At 31.8% G+C, this 7911-nt stretch overlaps 1 pseudogene; it reads left to right on the top strand.

The window, feature by feature from the left end:
• The window catches only part of LOC103073000 (40S ribosomal protein S6 pseudogene), a 733-nt pseudogene extending 225 nt beyond the window's left edge, over positions 1–508 (top strand).
• Positions 509–7911: the final 7403 nt, after the last annotated feature.

Genomic DNA, 7911 nt, shown 5'->3' with positions numbered 1-7911 from the left:
GCATTCCTGTTACAGACCGAGGAGGACTGAAGAAAGAAAGTGCAAATCTGTACGGGGTTGCATTGTGGATGCCAATCTGAGTGTTCAACTGGGTCACCATAAAAAAAGGGGGAGAAGAATATTCCTGGACTCACTGATACTACTGTACCTCGTTATCTGGGGCCCAAAAGAGCTAGCAGAATCTGCAAGCTTTTCAATCTCTCTAAAGAAGACGATGTCTGCCAGTATGTTATGAGAAAGCCCACAAACAAACAAGGTAAGAAACCTAGGGCAAGAGTACCCAGAATTCAACATCTTGTTACTCCACGTGTTCTGCAACACAAACGTTGTCATATTGCTCTGAAGGATCAGCGTACTAAGAAAAATAAGGAAAAAGCTGCAGAATATACTAAACTTTGGCCAAGGGAATGAAGGAGGCCAAATAAAAATGCCAGGAACAGACTGCCAAGAGTCGAGGCTGTCCTCTCTGAGAGCTTCTACCTTTAAATCTGAGTCTAGTCAAAAATGAGATGTTCTAAAGTAACAAATAATAAGGTCAGACATCAAATAAATAAATAAATAAATAAATAAATAAAATAAAAATAACACTACCATATGATCTAGCAATTCTACTCCTGGGTATATATCTGGAAAAAAAAAAATGAAAACACTGTTTTGAAAATATATATGCACCCCAATGTTTACAGCATTATTTACAAAGACCAAAATATGGAAGCATCCTAATGTCCATCAACAGATGAGTGGATAAAGATGTGGTGTGTGTGTGTGTGTGTGTGTGTGTGTGTCTATATCTATATCTATATATAATGGGATATTACTCAGCCATAAAAAGAATGAGATTCTCTCATTTGCAAAAACTTGGATGGACCTAGAGAATATTATGCTTAGTGAAATATCAGATAAAGACCAATTCTCTATGTTATCACTTATATATGAAATCTAAAAAATGAAACAAATGAATGTATGTAACAAAACAGAAACAGACTCACAGACACAGAGAATAAACTAGTGGTTATCACCGGGGAGAGACAAGGTAAGGGTATGGGATTAATAGGTACAAACTACTATGTACAAAATAGATAAGCAAGTAGGATATATTGTACAGCATAGGTAAATATAGCCAGTTTTGTAATAACTCTAAATGAAGTATAATCTATAAAAATATCCCATCAATCTATTGTATACCAGAAACTAATATAATATTGTAAATCAGCTATTCTTTAATAAAAAAATAATTATTTTTAAAAAAGAAGATATTGTTGGATCACTGATCACTCTAGCTACAGATTTGTAGCTATATCCATGATTTAACAAAAGAAAAGAAAAACAAGTTGAAGATTATATTTAGCGTATTTTTCTTTAGAAAATAAAGCTATAAAAGAGAGCTTTATTAGGATATAGTCATTCATGTAAGTATATAAACAAGGGAAATTGAAACCACAATTTTGTTTATTCTAGTTAGTCTAAGGAGAAGGTGTTAAGAAAGTGTGAGGGTAATGTTAGAAAATTATGAAAAAATACTATTTTAACTCATTTTGGAAGTGTCATTATTTCTAATTTTCAACCAAGTGTTTTAATGCATATTTTAATCTCATGTTTCTTATTTGATTATATTTAATAACTAAAGTTTCCATTAATTTAACTAGACATTTAAGCACAGAAAATGTACAATAATAGCTCAGGTACCAGATCTTTAGAAACTCAGTTTAGGGAAGTAAATAAATTGTAAAAAATATTGAAAAAATTATGTAACAATTTAATACACACATTACATATTACTTTAGAGAAGGAAGAGAAAATGCCTAACTGTCCAGAGAGAACAGGCAATGGTTTACAAAGCAGATGATGTCTGATTAGAATCCCAAAGGATGGGTTGGAGTTAAGTCATTAACAGGGCTACTGAGATACATTAGGGTGAGTTTAAACTACTCATGGAAGTTTGAGTAATATTAGTTTGAAAATGTAGTCAAGGTTTCAAATATCAAGGGTTTTGTATAACTTACTAATGATAATGAAAATTGTTACCATTTCTTGAGCAGTTACATGCCAGTCACTGGTCTAAGTAGCTTGTGTCAATTGTTTTTTAATTTTAAATTTTGAATGGCATTAAAACTTTGGTAAATTAACGTCATTTTACATATTATGAAAGAGAATCTAGATATCTTAGTTATGGAATTTATTTTGTGGCAATGTGACCAAAAGCATTGAGGAAATCAGAATTAAGAAATAGTGACATGATCATTGTTTTAGAATGCCAAGGTGAGACTACTATAGACATCCAAGGAAGAAATATTAAAAACACAAATTAATGCAGTAGTATCAGAAAATGGAGATAGCATACATGATTTATGTGATATTTGGGATCCTTAGCTGACAGAATATGGTAATCTGCTGGATCTTTAAAATCAGGAAAAAAATACAGTCACATTTGACCATGTGTTTAGGTGCCTGAATAAATAAAACTGCTATTAACTAAAATTGTGAAAGCAGTGAAAATAACGTGCCTCATTCTTATCTTGAGGAAATCATAAATTCAGGTTTTTTTCAATTTTTATTTTTATTTGGCCACACCGTGCACCATGTGGGATCTTAGTTTCCCTACCAGAGATCAAACCCACACCCCCTGCATTGGAAGCAGAGTCTTTAACCACTGGACCATCAGGAAACCCCCATAAATTCAGATTTAAACTTAAAGATATTGAGTTTTCTGGATATTCAATTGAATAATATTTAGGAAAAATTGGAAATATATGTTTTGGCTCCATACAGAGATGTGGCAGGTCTTGCAGACCATTATCCTGTAGACAGAAATTGATATCATGCATATGGATATTATTTCCTTGATTAACAATGAATTCTAATTGAGTCAGTCATACTGTACTGATGTGATATTTCCCAATTATCGAACAATTCTAAATAATAGAATCAGGACAGGAAGTATAGTCTTTGAGAGGCCGGTTTGTCCTCTTTTCTTAGCTTAAATGCAAGTTGATTATCTGCCTTTATTTCACTTTTTTTTCTGAGTGATATAATGTCATAGAGATATCTTCATAAAAAATAGCTTAAGAACACAGAAATATATCCACATAAATATGCCCATTTAATTTTTGACAAAGGACCAAAACAATTCAATTGAGGAGGGTTAGCTTTTTTCAACAAATGATGCTGGATAAATAGGGCATTCATAGACAACCAGATGAAACTTAACTAAACCTTACCCTATATACAGAATTTAACTCAAATGGATCATGAATTTAGATGTACAACACAAAGCTATAAAACTTATAGGAAAAAAATAGAAAATATTTGGGAATTAGGACTAGGAAAATAATTCTTAGACTTGACACCCAAAATATAATGCATTAAAAAAATATAAATTTGACCTCATCAAATTAAACAACTTGCTCTGTGAAAGATTGTGTGAAGAGGATGAAAAGGCAAATTATAGACTGGAAGAAAACATTTGCCAAAAAAAAATAGCAAAACAAAAAGAACCCCAAAACCTCAACAGCAATATAATTAGAAAATGGTTAAAGTGCATAAACAGAAATTTTACTACAGAGGATAAATAGATGACAAATAAACAAATGAGAAACGGTCAACATCTAGAAATGCAAATTAAAAATATCATGAGATATCACTACACACCTATCAGAATGGCTAAATATAAAATTAATGACCCACTAAATGCTGGTGAGGATGCAGAGAAACTGGATCACTGACACATTGTTAGTGGAAATGTAGAAGTGTAGAGCCACTTGGCAAAATAGTTTGGCAAATTATTTAAAAAAATAAAAATGGACTTACCATATGTCCCAGCAATTTCATTCTTGAGAAAATATCCTAGAGAAATTAAAAGTTATTTTCATTTTAAAATTTGTTAATGAATATTCTTAAAAGTTTTATTAATAATAGCCAGAAACTGGAAACTACCCAAATGTCCTTCAATACTGAACTGTTAAGCAATCTGTGTTACATCCATATCATGGGATACTAATCAGCAATACAAGGTAACAAACTATTGATACACACAAATTGTGTGAATCTCAAATCATGCTGAATGGGAAAAAAAAAAACTTATCTAAATTAATGCATACTGCATGATTGCACTTATATAACATTCGTGAGCATATATGTAATATATGTGAATATATATAACATCATTATAAAGATGAAAAAGAAATTAATGGTCATTAGGGGTTTGAGATGGTGAAGGGTAGGATATGGTGCTACAGGGTAACATGTTGGAGTCTTGCGATCAAGGTGCAATAGTAATTTGATTTTGGTGGTGAAGCCTCCATCAAGTGAAGTCCCAATTGTGATAAGATTGCATAGAGCTACACACACTCAAAACTATGTGCAAAGTTATATGTACAAACGTGTGCAGGTATAACTGATGAAATCTGTATGTCTATGGTTTGCATCAATGTCTATTCCCTGGTTTAGACATTGTGCTATAGTTATGCAAGAAGTTAACACTGGGTTAAGCTGGAGGAAGCATCCATGAAATAACATTCTGTGCAATCTAAATTATGTAAAACTAAAGGTTTTTTTCTATTCCTGGATCCTTAAAATATTATTGAATTATTGAATTTCTATGTAGTATTGAATGACTCTATTTAAGAAGGACTGTATTTGTTTTGCCAGTTTCCTGTAAATTTCCACAATATGGATGTTCAGTTTTTAATATCTATATGTATTAATATTGTCATGAATGCCAACACAAGGTGCATGGAGAGAGACAAAGCAAATACTATTTATGTATAGCAAATAACAAATGTGTCTTTGCCTTTGCCCCAATATTTCACCCTGGGGCAAAACAAGGAGAATTAGAAGATGTCATTTTATATATAATGTAGTCTAATACAAAGGAGAAATCCAAAAAAAGTGAATGTGGGTATTTATATAGGAAAGAGTCTCCCTTCCCACTCTGAGTCTCCTCAGAAATATACTGGGAAAGATCTTGTGTTCTTACCCTAGTCTTTTGGAAAGTAAAATTTTTCAGGGGAAAGATGATACTAGTATCTGCAGATTTTTTATCTGGGGGTATACCCACAGAAGTGGTGATTTATTTACTCTTGAAATGTAAACATAAAACTCCAGGGATATTTCTCTCACTGGTTAATTAGTCATAATTTAAATTTTAGGCTTTTATTTTAGTAAATAAAATTTAGTTTTAGTAAAATTAACTCAGAAATCCCTAATTGTGAAGAAACATAATATTTTTTCTCTCCAGCCTCACAGAATATAAACTTTCCTGTTCTTCTATCTTTTCTAGAAATAATTTGTTATACTTCTTTAATATCATGTTAAATTCAACATCCATATATCACCATTTTCAGTGAACTTGATGTTACTAAAATTATTTATAGACAGTATTTTGTCCCACAGATAGATCATTACAAGGGGGATGATAACATCAAGATTTTACTATTCTTCCCCCAAGGAACTGAAAGAGAATTAGAAATATTATGTGGGTCACTTTCCAACTGTGCAGTTGATTAGCTTTGAAAATAAGTGACCTAAGCAAATTTATCTCCTCTCTTTTGAAAGTGCTTTTCTGAATTGTGTAAGTATGTGTTTTCTCTACTTATGCTCCCTCTATACAAATTTGTGACTTATTCTCAATTAGTATTATATTTCACACCTATTTTAATATTTCCCATTAAGCTTTATTGTCTTTATTCTTAATGAATATTAAGATAAAAATATATCCATATATGTATTTAAACTTGCTCATAATACTTGGTTAACATATTAGGAATATTAAGAATATCAGCCATTAGTTTACATTTCAATTTCAAAAACACTTAAGAAATTTGAGTCCCATAGTAGACCTCAGTAAATATTAGAAAAGTCTTACTGGGTGTGTCATTGGCTTACCAAAGTTCACCGAAGCATTTTCTTCTGCAATACATGCAGAATTTAAATGTGATTAATGGTAACTCTCTTGGATTTTGGTTAGAAAATTTTCTAATGACTCTATAAACTTAATCTATAGCATGTTTATTTTATTTTGCAGTATCTACCTTAACTTCAAAAGGAAAAACAATTGATAGGTGCCTGTAGCCTTAATTGTGAGGAGTTTTTAATGGTAGCGATTTTCTTTTAAGGTGGAAGAGGTAGATATTTAAGCAGAAATGCTATTCAGAACCCCTTGAAGAGTAACTGAAATGACCAACATTACTGTTTCAGGCAGCTGTTGTATACATTGACAATCACCTACAAATTCAAGGTCTAAAATTTTTGAGTATGTGTATAAGATAATAAACCTTTTTTCCCCATGAGATTTTACAATATTGATCCAGTGTCACTGACTATACACCTAGCACCCAAAATTTGTTTGTGTGAAGTAGGTTTAGGAGCAATCATAGAAAGTTTGTTAAATGATTTATACAGCCTGAAATTTGTATGTATTAATATGTTATTGGACATGCATAAATATCATTTTGCAACTGATAAATACAACTGTTGATAAAACCCAAGAAAGACAACATAAAGACAAACTGTCTGTGTAAATCCCTCTTAAATAGAATTTCCAGAAAGGAAAAAAAAAATTCCATGAAGAAAATAAATGTATATTTTTTGTACTTTCCTATATTATCATTCATAGTACAAATGAAGGAAAATCTGTACTGGTGCCATATTAATCTGAGCGTCAATAATAGTAAAAATGTAGAAAAACAACTGCAATAAGCACTGTAAATGAATAGGAAAGCTTCAAGTAATTGATTATGAGTGTTTTTTTCTTTATACAGTTAACAACTTTCCTATGATTGTCAGATATTACTTTTAAAAATATGAAAGTGTTCTAAGCATACATAAATATAGGGAGAATAGCATCATGGATTTCTTTGAACCCATCATGAAACTTCAACGCTACCTCTTTTAGAATTATGGGCTTCCCTGGTGGCACAGTGGTTGAGAGTCTGCCTGTCGATGCAGGGGACACGGGTTCGTGCCCCGGTCCGGGAAGATCCCACATGCCGTGGAGTGGCTAGGTGTGTGAGCCATGGCTGCTGAGCCTGCATGTCTGGATCCTGTGCTCCGCAACGGGAGAGCCCACAGCAGTGAGAGGCCCATGTACCACAAAAATAAATAAATAAATAAATACTTCTGCCTAAAATGTACTACTTAAAAGGAATTTCATTCTGTATTTTAGGTAAGCTTTTTACTCAAATCATCTTGTATTTTTAGATTTGTCAAGTTGTAATCATACAATGAAGCATCTAAGAACAAGCTCAAAGAATATTTTTGCCCAGTAAGTACATTTTCCATAGCAGAGTAAGTACATATTTATGATAGTTTGAAGCAGACATGCAAGGTTTCAGACTATTTTTAGAGTTGACTACATTTAAAATTAAATTGTTATAATATTAGTTTTGAAAAGTATAAATAATTTTGAATTTCTCAGATATTCACTTATAATTTTTAAATATATTCAAAGACAGTTTTAATTTTTGGAAGGCATGTGTCAATAAGAATAACCGGAGTTTATTTTCCTTTTATTTTATAAACTAGACTTTCAACAAAAATTTTATCACCATACTTCATAGGTTCAGTACACTGCACACAGAACACAGTATAAATTTCAGTACCTTGTTTTTAGAGGACCACATTATCCTGCATGAATATAAAAGGTGGTTAAATTCAGCAGCAACTTGCATTGGAACATTAACATAATCCATTTGTAAATTTCAGAGTGCTCTTCTGCAGTATTTCTGCCTATAGACCACTACCTGACATTTCTGTACACAACTATAAAACTATACAAACAATTTAATGCTGTCTAAAACTGTACCTCAGACTTTAATATACTTTTGATATGTACAGAATCATAAAGTATTAGAAGCTAGAGAAAGTAAAGACTTCTAGGTCATCTTATCTCTCTCTGTTCCAATATGAGATTGT

Source organism: Lipotes vexillifer, unplaced genomic scaffold (assembly GCF_000442215.2).
Source record: "Lipotes vexillifer unplaced genomic scaffold, Lipotes_vexillifer_v1.1 scaffold65, whole genome shotgun sequence".
In the NCBI taxonomy this organism is placed as follows: domain Eukaryota; kingdom Metazoa; phylum Chordata; class Mammalia; order Artiodactyla; family Lipotidae; genus Lipotes; species Lipotes vexillifer.
The sequence above is the reverse complement of the archived record's forward strand: the minus strand, read 5'-3'. Positions and strand labels throughout refer to the sequence as shown.